We start from the raw sequence: 19,168 nt of genomic DNA on the forward strand, positions 1-19,168 counted from the left end.
CATTGTCACACTTGTATTGTGGGTTTTTCTACGTGTTGTGGTGGAATTCATTGGCTATATGATGCAGGCACCACTCTCCTCTGGCTCCGCCCTTTCTGGATGGGCCGACTTGCCTCTAAGGGAGGTGAGTCCTCTGTGGATGAAGCCTCACACAGGATCAAATCTTAGGCCCGAGCATGCAGCAGAGAAGACAGCCCGGAGAGAAATGCTTGCTTCTGTGATCCAGCAGGGTTCTTAGTGTGATTTTTTTTCCTTCTTGTTGCAATGGTGTTCTTTTTCACTCGCTCGCTGGGTAGCATCAGAATGCAGTTTTTTGGGGGTTCACTTCCTAGGGCTCTGAGGAGAGCTTCAAAGATTCATAAAAGACAGAGAAGCACAGGACAGGTCTCCTTTCAGGTCCTAAGTTTCCTCAGGTTCCTCAAAAGAAGCACAGCACGGCGAGACTCTGCAGGTGGAGCAATCAGCTCTTCACCTGGCAGTCCCCACGGTCAGCCATTTCTTACTCACTCACCCGCTCGCTGGGTAGCTTCCGAATGCAGGTTTTGGGGGCTCGCTTCCCAGGGCTCTGAGGAGAGTTTCAGGAGTCAGAAAAGACAGAGAAGGACAGACAGGGCTCCCTTCAGGTCCTCAGTTTCCTCAGAAGAAGCACAGCTAGGCAGGGATCCGCAAGTGAGTCAATCAGCACTTCACCTGGCAGTCCCCACGGTCAGCATTTTTTACTCACTCCAAGCCACATTTCTTAAGGGAAATGGTCAAGCCACATTCATAGCATCTACTTTCAGCGTCTTGAGTTTATTCCAGGTTGCAGACATGCTTCTCTGTTCAGGTGTGAAGGGATCTAAATCAGGACCTCTCTGGGGCAAGAAATGGCAAAAAGAGCAAGAGAAATATTTCCTGCTGCCTCTGGGTACTAGCCCTGGTCCCACTCTGCTTCTCACAGATTGGCAATGTCTGGTTGGCACAGAATACTCATCCAACACAGAACTCCATGACTTCAGAGCCTGTTCTACATGGAAGAGTCTGTGCTGGAAATTTAACTAATCTCTGAGCCAGTGAGCCTGAGTTTCTGCAGAGCAAGTGTCAACTCATTGAGGATACTCTGGGAAGTCAAGTGCTGGAGAACACAGACTCTTCAGTCTTCATAGAACTGGTTGGGGCCATGTATCTTCACTACCTGGCAAGATGCTCCTAACAAAGTTCAGGAGCCCAGTGGTGGTGATGCTGCCTGGGGTCTGGACTATTGGGTCTTCTGAAGCCCTCCATCTTTCCTTGGCTTTCCTTGGTCGTGATGTTCATGACATAACTACTTCATCCAGTTCAGTGAGTAACTCAGTGAGAGACTGTCTCTAAGAGAGACCTCTGGGCTCCAAAGAAATTCACCTACTACCTTAGGTTGGTTTCCATTTATTTTAAACAGCAAGTGAACAACCCAATTAAGTGTTCAAATTTATTCTTTTATTGTGGGTTGGCATTATAAGTATAGTGCAGTGGTTGACAACCTTTTTATTCAACTGAGCCAAATCTCGCCAAAACCATGATTAAAGTTTATTTTGAGAGCCACATTTTTTTTGTGTTTTTTTTTTGAGGGGGGTTGTTTGTTTGTTTGGTAGCGCTGAGGGGTTACTCCTGGCTCTATGCTTAGAAATCGCTCTTGGCAGGCTCAGGGGACCTTATGGGATGCCGGAATTTGAACCACCGACCTTCTGCATGAGAGGCAAACACCTTACCTCCATGCTATCTCTCCAGCCCCGAGAGCCACATTTTTAAAACCGAAAATACATAGGATGGTACACTGTTTTTAGTTTCAATAAGTTTTTGTTGAGAATTCTGCATGCAAGTATCCACATAGGTCAGGAGGATACAAATAACACAACTAATAAAACAAAAACTTTAGAACAATATTATTTATTGATAACATTAAATTCTATAAAATTTGCCTTACAATGTAGAGAAAATTACATCCTGACAATGACTGACAAATTCACAAACACTAATGTGAATATTGGCCTTGCATTTCCTTGGATAGTTTTTTTTTTTTTTTTTTTTTTTTTTTTTTTTTTTTGGTTTTTGGGCCACACCCAGTAACGCTCAGGGGTTACTCCTGGCTATGTGCTCAGAAGTTGCTCCTGGCTTGGGGGACCATATGGGACACCGGGGGATCGAACCGCGGTCCGTCCAAGGTTAGCGCAGGCAAGGCAGGCACCTTACCTTTAGCGCCACCGCCCGGCCCCTCCTTGGATAGTTTGAGTAAGTCAGGTTTATATGTTGTTGTTTTTAATTTTAGGCACAATTCCAGGTTCTCATCGATGAGACGATTTCTCAATTTACTCTTGATAAGATTCATGCTTGAAAATGATTGTTTGCATAAATATGTAGAACCCGAACAAGGAAAGAACAGCAAACGCTAGCTTTTTTAGTTGATTATATGAGTCAGGAATACTATTCCAGGTGTTAAAAATCAACATATTTTCCTTCTCCGGGTTTTTCAAAGCATACTACTTGTGCTGTGAACTAAGTTCATATTTGTGTTTCTCCAATCTTTCTGATAATAAGGAAGCAAAACGTTTCAAAACATTTTCTCTTGATAACCAAAATGTGCTGAAAATTTGAAACCCTACAATATGAAGATGAAACAGGTAAAAGAGAAAAACCTTTTAACAATCTTTAAAAGCAAGGACAGTGTTCCAGAGAAAAGTAGTGATTTCACTGAAAGGAAAAAAATCTATTGACACTTTAGCAGGGGTCTCAAACTCGAGGCCCGCGGGCCACAAACGGCCCTCTGTACAACATTTTGTGGCCCTGCCCTAGAGGAATCTTTTTTTGTTTTGTTTTGTTTTAGTTGTTTGGGTCATACACCCCAATGTTCAAGGCTTACTACTGACTTTGCATTCAAGGATCACCCGGACTTTGCCTCCTGCGGCCCGCAGGTAAATTGAGTTTGAGACCCCTGCTGAGTTTAGTGTGTGCTGCAAGAAATCAAACTAAAATACACACAAAAACAAAAACGGCACTTTGTTAAAGGCATATGATATATCATAAAGGAATTAAGATAGAGTGCCTGAAACATTTTAAAAATAATTTTTGTTTAAGCATATTTGTTACACAATTATTCATACTTGAGTTTCAATCATAGAATGTACACCACCCTTCAACAGTACACTTTCCCCACCACCAATGTTCCTTGTTTCCTTCCTCTTCACCCTCCTCTGCCTATGTCAGGGGCAGGCATTTTGCTTTTTTCTCTCTATCTCTCTTTTCCTTTATGACACTGAGGTTTGAAATTTTCCTTTATGACACCGTGGTTTGCAATATTGTTAAAGGGTACCATGCATGTCACATATCCATTTTCAGCATCCAGTTCTTGTCCAGAGTGATATGTTCCAACTATCAATGTCATAATGTACCTTTCTCTATTCTAGCTGAACTCACCACTTTTATGGCAAGCTTCCTATAATGGACTAGTCCTCCTGTCCCTCATCCCTATTTTCTCTAGATATTATTACCATATTGCCATTTATTATTCTTATATGCCACAAATGATTATTCTGTGTCTACACTTCTCTTTCTGACTAATTTCACTCAAAATAATAATCTGATGTGTTGATGTATGTACAGATGCTGCACTGTGCATGGCTTAGTGTTTTTGTGTAGTCACAAAAAACAGAAGTTGCACACCCGTACATTGTATCCACTCATTGTATGATAGACTGGATTCAAAAAAACTCCCTGCTGAACTAAACTCTGTGATAGATGACACAGTAAAGATAATTTGCGAAATTTACAATTGTGATCAAATCCAGGCTATTCACCACCCTGAGTGAGAGAGTACGGATGCCCACGACTAGCATCTTCTCCATGAAGAAGTGAAGTGGCTGTTCAGGGGAAGGGTGCTCTCTCACCTTGTTGGGAAGAGGGAAGAAGTTGTGCAGTTCCTGTGAGAGTAAAACTCTTACTTTGTACAGCCCCAGTTGGACAAGGAATGGGTAGCTAAGCTTGTGTATTTGGCAGACATTGTTCATTTTCTCTATGAATTTAATATTTCTCTGCAGGGGAGTTTCACAAGTAGTTTTTACAGTAAGACATAAGATGAATGTGTTCAAAAAAGAATTTTATTCTGGGATAGCTGTGTCTGAGGAGATATTGAAATGTTTCCACTCTTGCAAAAAATTTCTGATTGGGGCCGGAGAGGTGGCGCTAGGTAAGGTGTCTGCCTTGCAAGTGCTAGCCAAAAAAGATTGTGGTTCGATCTCCTGGCATCCCATATGGTCCCCCCCAAGCCAGGGGCAACTTCTGAGCACTTAGCCAGGAGTAACCCCTGAGCATCAAATTAGTGTGGCCCAAAAAAACAAAAAAAAATTTCTGAGTGGCACTTATATTATGCAGAAAATTATAATCAATATGAAAAACAGAATTTAAGGGCATTAGCTCACAACTTTAATCATGAATACTCTGAACATGAGAATCCATGGAAAAGAAAGTTCTGGATTGAGAATCCCTTCATGGAAGATGCCCATTCTTGTGCAAAATAAAATATGTATTTTAAGATCACTCCAGGCACTGTATTTCTAAACCCCACTCAATACAGACTGATTCTTTTCTTTTTATTTTTAATTATGAGAACAAAGATGCAAAGAAAGAGGATAAGGTAAAGTTACAGTGGAAGGACAATCACCCATAAACAGAATTCTCAGTAGTCCCATTGCTGATATATATATATATATATATATATATATATATATATATATATATATATATATATATATATATATATATATATATTTTTTTTTTTTGGTTTTTGGGCCACACCCATTTGACGCTCAGGGGTTACTCCTGGCTATGCACTCAGAAATTGCCCCTGGCTTGGGGGGACCATATGGGACACCGGGGGATCGAACCGAGGTCCATCCTACGCTAGTGCTTGTAAGGCAGAGACCTTACCTCTAGTGCCACCTTCCCAGCCCCAGCATTGCTGATATCTTAACTTTGAACTTTCAGCCAAAGAACATTAAGAAGAATAAAACAGAACCCATGTACAATTACTTTGTCCCTCAAGTCCCCAGATTGTAGTACATAATATTTCTTAGCAGCACACAAAGCAATCTAAAGACATAAAACTTACATAACTCCTTAAACATTGAAGGCAAAGTACTTTTTTACATTTCCATGCACATGCATATTGGTTTAAGTTAACCTCAAAAGTTTAAGTGGGTTGTTTTTCTTAAGGATTAGAGTCAAAGGAGCACAGTAAAAATGGTGTTAAAGTGGCAATTATTGTTTGCATAGGCCCACCAAAATATGAGGGACATGGAAAGGAAAAGCCTTGGCCTAAATACAAAGAGACCCTACCCATGACGTTTCCTGGCATAAGACCAACTCTAGGGTCCAGGCAAACTAGTTTGTCCAATCCAGGTCATTGTCTGTAGTGCCAATACACTTTTATTTTTCACACAGTCTCTGTCGTTGGTGTCATGCTTCTGTATTAAAGATCCTGGAATCTACATCTCCTATATTGCAGTCAGGATGGTGCAGAGCGTCCTCTCATTTCACCTCACAATTAAAGGGCAATGCAGAGAACCCTGTCCTGTAAGCAGGTCATTATTGTTGTCAAGTCTTCTTAGTGTTAAGGGAAGTCTCTTTTGAGCAGGTCAATGTCAGAGCCATGGTAATGTCTTCCCTGGTAGAGGATTGCTTCCAGGTGTTGTTATAAAGAACCTTGGATGTTTTGTAGATAGCTTACCTGGTTCAGGGGTGAATGAAGGATGCCCATTCATCTGAGGCCTGTGCCAGGTCATTATATCAATGTTCAGGGTGTAAGGTCCCATTGCACTACGAGATTTGTGTGTTCCAATCTCTACTAGATAAGAACTTATTTGTATGTATAGTATTTTCCCATTTTAATGTGCCTATGCAAACAAGGAACAATGCCACGTGGCGTTATCGGCGCATATGGGGGCCATAAGAACAAGTCCAACAATCCTCATGACATGGTTCAATCATAAGCATTAAGCTAAGGGATTCTTCCACCAAAATTTCTTATTGAACAGCTCACAAAGAGAAGACAAGATAAAAAGTGGGTAGAATCGTCACGGTAAAAGAATATTTAGAAAGAGTTATAGCTGTTAAAGAAAATACACATAAATATTCAAAAGACATATGTGTCCATTTTATATCTTTTGAAACAGTTGGGGGTTGTTAAATCCAATGCACGACTTTGGTGTGTGATTAGAACTGTGTAGTACTGAAGTTAAAAAGGGTAAATGTGAGGTACTGATGGTTGGGGGTGAGAGAGTTAAGGAGTAATAATGAGCTTTGTAGGGGTGTGTGAAAGGGCAGAATCTGTTGGGGCAAGAGGTTGGTCTTGATGCCTAACAAATTAAAGAACTGAAGGTAAAGAGGGTTAGTTAAGGGGAAAATAACGAATCTGGATTGGGAGATGAGGGAGTAGAAGGGGCTCTGGTGTGGAGGAGGGGAAATACATCAGAGGGGGCTATATACATTGTATAGATGAATTGTTTATGGATTAGGCTTGGCAGTCAGAGAGGACCACTATATAGGAAGTCACGTCTGCATATACACTGATTTTAGAGACCTATTTGAATATTATCCTTCAAATCTAGGGAATTCAATTTTTTTTTCTAGAAACAGTCGAGAATTAATATTTTTGGGTGTGTTAAAAAGTATATATGTCGCGTGGGCACATTTGCACCTGCGCACTTTTGAAAATGAATACTAGGAAGAGAAGAACTCCTGAATGAGGTCCAGTATACATTTCCCCCATCCTCCCCCCAGGGCCCGATTTACCAGGCGTGGCCCTGAAGACCACTCTGGCGTGGGGGGATCTCAGTCCCCTGGACTAAGTGGTCAGCCCAGGGGCCCTATGACTGCCTGATTATTTCACTGGAACTGAAATGTAAGTTATACAGAAGAATCAATAACTAGAAGATGACTTAACCATCTTAGTCAGTAACTTGGTTTTTAGACATATTATCAAAGATTAATCAGGAGCCTGAGCGATAGCACAGTGGTAGGATGTTTGCCTTGCATGCGGCTGATCCATGTCAGTCCTTGGTTAGATCCCAGGCATCCCATATGGTCCTCCGATCTAGGAGCTATTTCTGAGCGCATAGCCAAGAGTAACCACTGAGCATCACAGGGTGTGGGCCTCCCCCAAAACTCTCAATCAAACATTGATACAAATGTAAATTCATCTTCAGCTGACTGAGCAGACTCTGGAATTGGGACTCTTCCCCCACCCCAAACTGTAAATTACTAAGCATTGCTACTAATAATCTTTGATATGTTTAGTTCAATTTTTCTTCAGTATGAATGTATTGAAAGGAAAATACTAACTGCAATGATCTCTTCCTAAAAAGTAGATATGTTGCTTCAATAAAAATTAAATAATCACATTAATTAAATTAAATTAAATTAATTGTCTGCTTAATTAATAATTAAATTAAATTAAAAATAGACAGTATGGCCCTTGAGCACTGGGCTGAGCATCCTGGGCATGACAGGCTACTCTCTTACACTCAGATTCCACTGGAGGTGGACCATATATATATAGTAAGTATGGAGAGGTCGAGGAACACAGCACTCAGTTTTAAAGTTAGTTGTGCCAAGAACACCATCGAACACAATTTCCAGGGCCCAAACCCGACAGCCAAGAAGACGCCATCATACACAATCTCGAGGGCCCAAACCCGGTAAGGGCCCCACCCATTAAGGTGGGTGCTGATCCCTACCCTGTGTTTGGGCTCAAGAGAGCCATTATAAAGGACTGCTGCCTTGTTCCCTGTCTGCTTTCCTGCACAAGACAGCCAAGAAGACACCATAGAACACTATCTCCAGGGCCCAAACCTGGTAAGGGCCCCACCCAGTACAAACCCCCACAAAGCACATAGTAAAAACTGCAATACAAGTGTTGCAATGGAAAACAATGCAGGACAACACAGAGAATGAAGATCACATGAAAAGTACCAACTACCTAATTAGCCTCTCAGATAAGGAGTTTAGAGTATTAATATGGAGGATGCTCAAAGAACTCAAAGCAAGCTAGATAGAACTGAACAGACCATAATGACAGAACTTACAACTGAAATAAGAGGTCTGAAAAACTTGGTAGATGAAATGAACACCTCAATAAAAAGCCTATCCAAAGGAATAACAGTAGCTGAGGATGGGATCAGTGAGCCAGAGGATGAGATGCAGAGCAACTCCATACAATGGAAGAGATTGGAAAAGAACCTTAAAGCAAATTATCAGACAATGAATAAACTACTCAAAAAATGTGAACAGATGAAAATAGAAGTCTTTGATAAACTCAACAGAAACAACATAGGAATCATTTGAGTCCCAGAGATTTAGGAAGTAAATATTAAGAAGAGTTGGAGGAAGAGTGAGAAGAGGAAAAGAAGTAAGATGAGGAAGAAGGGAAAGAACAATAAAAAGAAAAAAGGAAGAAAAAGAGGAGGAGGAGGAGGATGAAGAAGAAAAGGAAGAATAAGAGGAGAAAGAAGAGTAAGGTAGAAGAAAAAGAAGAGGAGAAAGAGGAAGAAGGAAAAGAAGAAAAAAGAAGACAAGAAAAGGAAGAAGGGAAAGAAAAGAAAGAAGAAAATGAAGAGGAGGAGAAAGAAAAAGAAGTAGAGGAGGAGGAAGAATATAAAGAAGAGGAGGAGGTGGGGCCGGCAAAGTGGTGCTAGAGATAAGGTGTCTGCCTTGAAAGTGCTAGCCAATGATTAGGTTCCCCCTGCGTCCCATATGGTCCCCTCAAGCCAGGGGCAATTTCTGAGTGCTTAGCCAAGAGTAACCCTGAGCATCAAACGAGTGTGGCCCGAAACCCCCCCCCCCAAAAGAGGAGGACAAAGAATAAGAGAACAAAGGAGAAAGGAAGAATAAAAAGAAAAAAGAAAATAATAGAAGATTTATTTTTAATTTCTTTTCTTTTTTAATTTTTTATTCTTTTATTATTATTATTATTATTTTTATTTAAAGAACTTTATTACATACATGATTGTGTTTGGGTTTCAGTCATGTAAAGAACACCACCCACCACCAGTGCAACATTCCCATCACCAATGTCCCAAATTTCTCTCCTCCCCGCCCAACCCCCGCCTGTACTCTAGACAGGCTTTCTATTTCCCTCGTATGTTCTCATTATTAGGATAGTTCAAAATGTAGTTATTTCTCTAAACTCATCCCTGTTTGTGGTGAGCTTCATGAGGTGAGCTGTAACTTCCAGCTCTTGTCTCTTTTGTGTCTGAAAGTTATTATTGCAAGAATGTCTTTCATTTTTCTTAAAACCCATAGATGAGTGAGACCATTCTGCGTCTTTCTCTCTCTGACTTATTTCACTCAGCATAATAGATTCCATGTACATCCATGTATAGGAAAATTTCATGACTTCATCTCTCCTGACAGCTGCATAATATTCCATTGTGTATATGTACCACAGTTTCTTTAGCCATTCATCTGTTAAAGGGTATCTTGGCTGTTTCCAGAGTCTTGCTATGGTAAATAGTGCTGCAATGAATATAGGTGTAAGGAAGGAGTTTTTGTTTTGTATTTTTGTGTTCCAAGGGTATATTCCTAGGAGTGGTAAAGCTGGATCGTATGGGAGCTCGATTTCCAGTTTTTGGAGGAATCTCCATATCGCTTTCCATAAAGGTTGAACTAGACGGCATTCCCACCAGCAATGGATAAGAGTTCCTTTCTCTCCACATCCCCGCCAACACTGCTTGTTCTCATTCTTTTTTTATTTTTTTATTTTTTTTTGGTTTTTCAGGCCACACCTGTTTGATGCTCAGGGGTTACTCCTGGCTAAGTACTCAGAAATCGCCCCTGGCTTGGGGGGACCATATGGGACACCGGGGGATTGAACCACGGTCTTTCCTTGGTTAGCGCTTGCAAGGCAGACACCTTACCTATAGCGCCACCTCGCCGGCCCCTTGTTCTCACTCTTTGTGATGTGTGCCAATCTCTGGGGTGTGAGGTGGTACCTCATAGTTGTTTTGATTTGCATCTCCCTGATGATTAGTGATGTGGAGCATTTTTTCATGTGTCTTTTGGCCATTTGTATTTCTTCTTTGTCAAAGTGTCTGTCCATTTCTTCTCCCCATTTTTTTTTTTTGTGGTTTTTGGGTCACACCCGGCAGTGCTCAGGGGTTACTCCTGGCTCCATGCTCAGAAATTGCTCCTGGCAGGCACGGGGGACCATATGGGATGCTGGGATTCGAACCGATGACCTCTTGCATGAAAGGCAAACGCCTTACCTCCATGCTATCTCTCCAGCCCCTTCTCCCCATTTTTTGATGGGATTAGATGTTTTTTTCTTGTAAAGTTCTGTCAGTGCCTTGTATATTTTGGAGATTAGCCCCTTATCTGATGGGTATTGGGTGAATAGTTTCTCCCACTCAGTGGGTGGCCCTTGTATCCTGGGCACTATTTCCTTTGAGGTGCAGAAGATTCTCAGCTTAATATATTCCCATTTGTTAATCTCTGCTTTCACTTGCTTGGAGAGTGCAGTTTCCTCCTTGAATATGCCTTTAGTCCCAATGTTCTGGAGTGTTTTGCCTATGTGTTGTTCTATATATCTTATGGTTTTGGGTCTGATATCGAGGTCTGTAACTCCACCCTGGATTTAGGTGTACCTACCTGAGACCCGCCCTTTTCTGGGAGGGGTCTTGGGAACTGGATATTAGGTGTAACCTTACCTGCAGACCCCTCCCATTCCGGGGAGTGGTCTTGGAAGGTTATATGAAGCCTTTGACTCAGGGGATTAGGGTCTTTGCCCTTTTGGCTCTTGGCTGGCTCTTGCGAGCTTCTGGTCTTTGACCAGCATGGAGGTCAAAGGAAGATGGCTGAAAGGAGTTAAGATGCAGGGATAAAAATAACTAATGCTTGAAAGGTTATGAGATAGGCCACACACATGTGGTGAATAGGGCATGAATAAAGATGATGCTTCTTGATGCCTGCCTGTGAGTGAGTTCTATACCTGTCGCTTTCCTGAACCCCAGACCTGCCGGTTGATGGAGGATGAAGCCACGTGGCTGGGGCCTAAGGACAAAGGCCTCCATCCTTCACCATCCAGATCCATCGTTAATTATTTAACACTACAGAGGTCTTTAGTTCATTTGGATTTTACCTTCGTACATGATGTTAGCTGGGGGTCTAAGTTCAATTTTTTGCAAGTTGCCAGTTGTGCCAACACCACTTGTTGAAGAGGCTTTCCCTGCTCCATTTAGGATTTCCTGCTCCTTTATCAAAAATTAGGTGATTGTATGTCTGGGGAACATTTTCTGAGTATTCAAGCCTATTCCACTGATCTGAGGTCCTGTCCTTACTCCAATACCATGCTGTTTTGATAACTATTGCTTTGTAGTAAAGTTTAAAGTTGGGGAAAGTAATTCCTCCCATATTCTTTTTCCCAATGATTGCTTTAGCTATTCTAGGGTGTTTATTGTTCCAAACGAATTTCAAAAGTGCCTGATCCACTTCTTTGAAGAATGTTATGGGTATCTTTAGAGGGATCGCATTAAATCTGTATAATGCCTTGGGGAGTATTGCCATTTTGATGATGTTAATCCTGCCAATCCATGAGCAGGGTATGTGTTTCCATTTCCGCGTGTCCTCTCTTATTTCTTGGAGCAGAGTTTTATCATTTTCTTTGTATAGGTCCTTCACATTTTTAGTCAAGTTGATTCCAAGATATTTGAGTTTGTGTGGCACTATTGTGAATGGGGTTGTTTTCTTAATGTCCATTTCTTCCTTATTACTATTGGTGTATAGAAAGGCCATTGATTTTTGTGTGTTAATTTTGTAGCCTGCCACCTTGCTATATGAGTCTATTGTTTCTAGAAGCTTTTTGGTAGAGTCTTTAGGGTTTTCTAAGTAGAGTATCATGTCATCTGCAAACAGTGAGAACTTGACTTCTTCCTTTCCTATCTGGATTCCCTTGATATCTTTTTCTTGCCTAATCGCTATAGCGAGTACTTCCAATGCTATATTGAATAGGAGTGGTGAGAGAGGACAGCCTTGTCTTGTGCCAGAATTTAGAGGGAAGGCTTTTAGTTTTTCTCCATTGAGGATAATGTTTGCCACTGGCTTATGGTAGATGGCCTTAACTATATTGAGAAAGGTTCCTTCCATTCCCATCTTGCTGAGAGTTTTGATCAAGAATGGGTGTTGGACCTTATGAAATGCTTTCTCTGCATCTATTGATATGATCATGTGGTTTTTATTTTTCTTGTTGTTGATGTTGTGTATTATGTTGATAGATTTATGGATGTTAAACCATCCTTGCATTCCTGGGATGAAACCTACTTGATCATAGTGAATGATCTTCTTTTTTTTTTTTTTTTTTTTTTTTTTTGGTTTTTGGGCCACACCCGGTAACGCTCAGGGGTTACTCCTGGCTATGCGCTCAGAAGTCGCTCCTGGCTTGGGGGACCATATGGGACGCCGGGGGATCGAACCTCGGTCCGTCTCCTAGGCTAGCGCAGGTAAGGCAGGCACCTTACCTCCAGCGCCACCGCCCGGCCCCGTGAATGATCTTCTTAATGAGGCATTGAATCCTATTTTGTTGAGGATCTTTGCATCTGCATTCATCAGCGATATTGGTCTGTAATTTTCTTTTTTTGTAGCATCTCTGTCTGGTTTAGGTATCAAGGTGATGTTGGCGTCATAAAAGCTATTTGGAAGTGTTTCTGTTTGTTCAATTTCATGAAAGAGTCTTGCCAGGATTGGTAGTAGTTCCTCTTGGAAAGTTTGAAAGATTCATTAGTGAATCCATCTGGGCCTGAGCTTTTGTTTTTGGGCAAACATTTGATTACCATTTTAATTTCATCAATGGTGATGGGGGTGTTTAGATATGCTACATCCTCTTCCTTCAACTGTGGAAGATTATAATAGTCCAAGAATTTATCCATTTCTTCCAGGTTCTCATTTTTAGTGGCGTAGAGTTTCTCAAAGTAGTTTCTGATTACCCTTTGAATCTCTGTCATATCAGTAGTGATCTCTCCTTTTTCATTCCTAATATGAGTTATCAAGTTTCTCTCTCTTTCTTAGTTTTGCCAGTGGTCTATCAATCTTGTTTATTTTTTCAAAGAACCAGCTTCTGCTTTCGTTGATCTTTCGGATTGTTTTTTGGGTTTCCACTTCATTGATTTCTGCTCTCAGCTTTGTTATTTCCTTCTGTCTCCCTATTTTTTGGTCCTTTCGTTGAGCACTTTCTAGATCTATTAGCTGCGTCATTAAGCTACTCAGGTAAGCTCCTTCTTCCTTCCTGATGTGTGCTTGCAAAGCTATAAATTTTCGTCTCAGTACTGCTTTTGCTGTGTCCCATAAGTTCTGATAGTTTGTGTCTTTATTGTCATTTGCTTCCAGGAACCTTTTGATTTCCTCCTTGATTTCATCTCGGACCCACTGGTTATTCAGTATGAGGCTGTTTAACTTCCAGGTGTTAAAGTTTTTCTTCTGAGTCCCTTTGGAATTCACAAATAATTTCAGAGCCTTGTGGTCAGCGAATGTAGTCTGCAAAATTTCTATCTGCTTGATATTATGGAGGTATGTTTTATGTGCCAGCATGTAGTCTATCCTGGAGAATGTCCCATGTACACTGGAGAAGAATGTGCATTCAGGATTCTGGGGATGGAGTGTCCTATATATATCCAGTAGGCCTCTTTCTTCCATTTCTCTCCTCAGGTCTAGTATATTCTTGTTGAGTTTCAGTCTGGTTGACCTATCTATTGTTGACAAAACCGTTTTGAGGTCCCCCATGATTATTGTGTTGTTATTGATATTATTTTTCAGATCTGTCAACAGTTGTATTAAATATTTTGCTGGCCCCTCATTCGGTGCATATATGTTTAGGAGAGTTATTTCTTCCTGCTTTACATACCCCTTGATTAATATAAAATGTCCATCTTTGTCCCTTACCACCTTCCTGAGTATAAAGTTTGCATTATCTGATATTAATATGGCCACTCCAGCTTTTTTATGGGTGTTGTTTGCTTGGATAATTTTTCTCCAGCCTTTTATTTTGAGTCTATGTTTGTTCTGACTATTCAGGTGCATTTCTTGTAGGCAGCAGAAGGTTGGATTGAGTTTTTTGATCCATTTTGCCACTCTGTGTCTCTTAACTGGTGCATTTAGTCCATTGATGTTGAGAGAAAGAATTGTCCGGGGATTTAATGCCATCTTTATATCGAAATTTGGTGTGTCTTTTGGTTAGTCTTGTCTTAAATTAGGTCTTTCAGTTTTTCTCTTAAGACTGGTTTTGAGTCTGTAAAGTTTCTGAGCTGTTTTTTGTCTGTGAAACCATGTATTGTTCCTTCAAACCAGAAAGTGAGTTTTGCTGGGTACAGTATTCTAGGTGAAGCATTCATTTCATTCAGTCTTGTCACAGTTCCCACCACTGCTTTCTGGCATTGAGTGTTTCTGGTGACAGGTCTGCTGTAAATCTCAAGGATGTTCGCTTAAATGTAATTTCCCCTTTTGATCTTGCTGTTTTCAGAATTCTGTTTCTATCTGTGGGATTCATCATTGTAACTAGGATGTGTCTTGGGGTAGTTTTTCTGGGGTCTCTTTTGGTTAGTACTCTTCGAGCATGCAGGATTTGATCACATATATTCTTTAGCTCTGGAAGTTTCTCTTTAATGATGTTCTTTTTTTTGGGGGGGGGGCCACACCCGGCATTGCTCAGGGGTTATTCCTGGCTGTCTGCTCAGAAATAGCTCCTGGCAGGCACGGGGGACCATATGGGACACCGGGATTCGAACCAACCACCTTTGGTCCTGGATTAGCTGCTTGCAGGGCAAACACCTCTGTGCTATCTCTGTGGGCCCTTTAATGATGTTCTTGACCGTTGATTCTTCCTGGAAATTTTCTTCCTGGGTCTCTGGGACTCCAATGATTCTTAAGTTGTTTCTGTTGAGCTTATCATAGACTTCTATTTTCATCTGTTTCCATTCTTTGACTAATTTTTCCACTGTCTGTTCATTTGCTTTAAGTTTTTTTTCCAATCTCTCCTGCTCTATGGAATTGTTATTTATCTCATTTTCCACAGCACCAAGTCTATTCTCAGCTTCTGATACCCTGTCCCAGAGCTTATCCATTTTGTCATTCACTTTGTTTACTGAGTTTTTCAGGCCAGTTAGTTGACTTATTATTTCAGTTTGGAGTTTTGTGATTTCTGTCTTCATATTTTCTTGGTTCTTAGTAGTGTTCTGTTCAACACGATCCATGGTTTCTTTGAGTTTGTTGAGCATCTTCCATATTGCTAGTCTAAAGTCCTTATCTGAGAGGTTGATTAGTTGGTCATTATCTGGTCCTCAGAATTGTCATCTTCATTCTCTATGTCTGATGCTGGCCTGCGTTGTTTCCCCTTTGTCACACTTGTATTGTGGGTTTTTCTATGTGTTGTGGTGGTATTCATTGGCTAAATGATGCAGGCAGCACACTCCTCTGGCTCTTTCTGGATGGGTTGACTTGCCTCCAAGGGAGTGGAGTCCTCCGTGGATGAAGCCTCACACAGGATCAAATCTTAGGCCCGAGCACGCAGCAGAGAAGACAGTCCGGAGAGCAATGCTGGGCTTCAGTGATCCAGCACAGTTCTTAGTGTGATTTTTTTTTCTTCTTGTTGCAATTGTGTTATTTTCTTAGAAAGAGCGCACAGCCGCATAGCAAAGCGGAGTGGCCATGCTCTGTTGGAGCCTCTTTTCAGCCCACTCCCAAGAGGTTCACACAACAGGATAGTAGACAGACACACACAGGCAGCACTCAATATTTTTCAGTCGGTCCCCTCTCTTGATTCTTATTAGTGTTCTCTTCTATACTTTCTTTGAGTTCTTTGAGCATCTTCCATATTGCGACTCTAAACTCCTTATCTGAGAGACTGACTAGTTGGTTGCTCATGTTCAAGTCACCAGAGTTGCCATCGTCATTCTCTATGCCTGGTGCTGGCCTGCGTTGTTTCTCCGTTGTCACACTTATATTGTGGGTTTTTCTACGTGTTGTGGTTGTATTCATTGGCTAAATGATGTGCACAGCTGCGAAGCGGAGAGGCTGCGCTCCTCTGGCTCCTCCCTTTCTGGGCGTGTAAACTCACCTCCAAGGAATGCGAGCCTTGAGCCACACACAGGATAAAATCAGGCCGAAAATGCAGCACAGCACAGAAGACAGGCAGATAGAGGTGCTGGCATCTGAATTCCAGCAGAGTTCAGTGGCTTCCCCTTTCTGGGCACATAGACTCACCTCCAGGGAAGGGGAGCCGTCTGCAGATGAGCCACACACAGGATGAAATCAGGCCGAAAATGCAGCATAGCACAGAAGACAGTAAGATAGGGGTGCTGGCATCTTAATTTATTTTCTTATAATAGTGTCTGTTTAAGCACTATGATTATAAACATGTTTGTAGTTGGGTTTCAGTATACCCTAGGAACACAGAAATACAATACAAAAATCCCTTTCTCACACCTATATTCATTGCAGTGTTATTTATAATAGCCAGACTTTGGAAACAATAAAGATGCCCTTCAACAGATGAATAGCTAAAGTAACTGTGGTACATATACACAATGGAATACTATGCAGCCATCAGGAGAGATGAAGTCATGAAATTTTCCTATACATAGATGTACATGCTGAGTAAAATAAGTCAGAAGGAGAGAGACACAGAATATTCTCAGTCATCTATGGGTTTAAAAAAAATTAAAGATTGGGCCCGGAGAGATAGCACAGCGGCGTTTGCCTTTCAAACAGCCGATCCAGGACCAAAGGTGGTTGGTTCGAATCCCGGTGTCCCATATGGTCCCCCGTGCCTGCCAGGAGCTATTTCTGAGTGGACAGCCAGGAGTAACCCCTGAGCACTGCCAGGTGTGGCCCAAAAACCAAAAACCAAAAAAAAAAAAAAAAAAAAAAATTAAAGACAATACTGTAATAAGGCCCAGAGACAATAGAGTTAAGGACTGGAAGGGCCAGAAGGATCAGCTTACAATTTGAAGCTCACCACAAAGAGTGGTGAACGCTGTTAGGGAAATAACTACACTAACAACTAGCACGACAATGTAAAAGAATGAGAGAGGTAGAATGCCTGTCTCAAATATAGGCAAGTGTGGGGAAGGGTGGGCATTGGTGGTGGGAATGTTGAACTGGTGAAGGAGTTGTTCTGTTTATAGCTGAAACCCAACTACAAACATGCTTATAATCATGTTGCTTAAAGATTTTTATATTTTACAAAAATGAATGCTATTGATCTGAATGATGCCAAGTGAAATGTATTTTTAAACGCATTTAAGTGTATTAATTATATAAATACATTTTATTGTAAAATTTTTAAATTTATTTATTTTATTTTTCAGGGGAGAGCGCGCACGCAGTTCCCCACTACCATAAATTACGCAGTCGAGTTTCCCACATGTGGGGAAATCGCAGGGGTCAGCACGCCCGAAGTGCAATGGGCGAGCCTCACCCTGGGGAAACCACCTTTGTGATCATGGAATCGCCCCTGCCAGGTAAGTATTTAAATTTATTTTTTAATGAACATAATCACATTTAATGATATCATGTGTTTCTAGTAACCTTTTTTTGTCCCCCCATTCACAATACAGACCAGGCAAAGGACTTGGGCTGAGGTGGGGTGCATTTACTGTACCTTCTCTTTCTATACAGTCAGTGTAAAGAACACAGCCTGTGGTAAGCATTGGGAGGTCTTTTCTTTTCTTTTTTTTTTTTTTGATTTTGAAATTTTTTTTTTTTTTTTTTTTTTTTTTTTTTTTTTTTTTGGTTTTTGGGTCACATCCGGCAGTGCTCAGGGGTTATTCCTGGCTCCAGGCTCAGAAGTTGCTCCTGGCAGGCACGGGGACCATATGGGGCGCCGGGATTCGAACCGATGACCTCCTGCATGAAAGGCAAACGCCTTACCTCCATGCTATCTCTCCGGCCCCTGAAATTTTTTTTAATAATAATAAAAAAAAAAACCTTCACCAGTGCAACATTCCCATCACCAATATCCCAAGTGTCACTCCTCCCACCCCACACTGGCCTGTACTCTAGACAGGCTTTCTAGTAAAGCCTGTTTCTAGAAACCGTAATGAAATTATTTAATCACTATTATTTATAAAATCAAGTAATTATGTAATCACTAAACCACAGTTTACTTATCTTTGAAATGGATACTAATGGAAACACACCCATATATATACACATGTATATATAGCAACAATCATTTGAAAAAGCATTTGCATTAATAGTCAATAAAAGTTTGTTATAGGGGGTGGAGAGATACTATAGTGGGTAAGATACTTTGCATGTAAAAAATGGTAATAAAGTTAGTTGTACCATTCCCGTCCTGAATTCTTACTGAGAGGGATGAGCGAGTGGTGCAGGCTCGGTCCTGCTCCGCCCAGCCTCGACCCACCCAGCCTCTAGAAGCCCAGGGCACCGCTCGGCGACTCCCAGACCCCGCCCCCGGGCCTCTCAGGGCCCGCCCACAGGGGCCCGCCCCTCGAGTCGCCCAGGCCCCGCCCCAGGTGCCCCGCCCCTCCCGCCCGCCTCCATTTTGCGTGCGGCGGATCTTACTGACGTTGCGTCTTGGGCCGTCTGAAGCGTGAGGCCGCCCCGCCTCCCGGCCCCGTTCATCTTCCCTCCCTCCCTCCCTCCCTCCCTCCCTCCCTCCCTCCCTCCCTCCCTCCCTCCCTCCCTCCCTCCCTCCCTCCCTCCCTCCCTCGCTCCCGCCCGCCCGCCCTCGCTCCCGCCCGCCCGCCCTCGCTCCCGCCCGCCCGCCCGCCCAACCGGACGCGCAGCTCGTCGCCCCGCTGAGCCCAGGCGCCCTCCCCTGCCCGCCCGTCGTGCCGGTCCTGTTGGGCGCTGGGCCCGCGGCTGCGGCTCGTCCTCGTCGCCAGCAGGGGGCGCTCGGCGGCCGGCTCGGCTCCCCCTGCCCGCTGCTGGGGCGCTCGCTCGTCGGCGCTCCGTGGCACCCCCGGGCACTCGCTCGCGGCTGGCCTGGAAGGGGGAGGGTCTTGGCAGACGCAGGAAAGTTGGTCGCGCCGAGGTGTGCGCTTCGGCAAGCAAACAAAGCAAAGAGTCGGTCGGCGAAATGTGTTCGCCTCCGTCCAGGCCCCGGCTTCGGGGCACCCCGTCGCGTCGTGTCCGCCTGGCTTCCGAAGAAGCC

The 19,168-nt window shown here is 42.6% G+C and overlaps 2 non-coding genes across 2 annotated transcripts; both read right to left on the reverse strand.

Annotated features, from left to right (window-relative positions):
- Positions 1–17,354: 17,354 nt before the first annotated feature.
- On the reverse strand, positions 17,355–17,518 carry LOC126025280 (U1 spliceosomal RNA). Its single transcript, XR_007501310.1, has one exon. It is a non-coding gene; the product is annotated as a U1 spliceosomal RNA (small nuclear RNA).
- A 63-nt stretch (positions 17,519–17,581) lies between these two features.
- Positions 17,582–17,708, reverse strand: LOC126024836 (small nucleolar RNA SNORA51). The gene has a single exon (XR_007500935.1). It is a non-coding gene; the product is annotated as a small nucleolar RNA SNORA51 (small nucleolar RNA).
- Between the last annotated feature and the right edge of the window lie 1,460 nt (positions 17,709–19,168).

The sequence above is a fragment of the Suncus etruscus genome, chromosome 12 (assembly GCF_024139225.1).
Source record: "Suncus etruscus isolate mSunEtr1 chromosome 12, mSunEtr1.pri.cur, whole genome shotgun sequence".
Taxonomy (NCBI): domain Eukaryota; kingdom Metazoa; phylum Chordata; class Mammalia; order Eulipotyphla; family Soricidae; genus Suncus; species Suncus etruscus.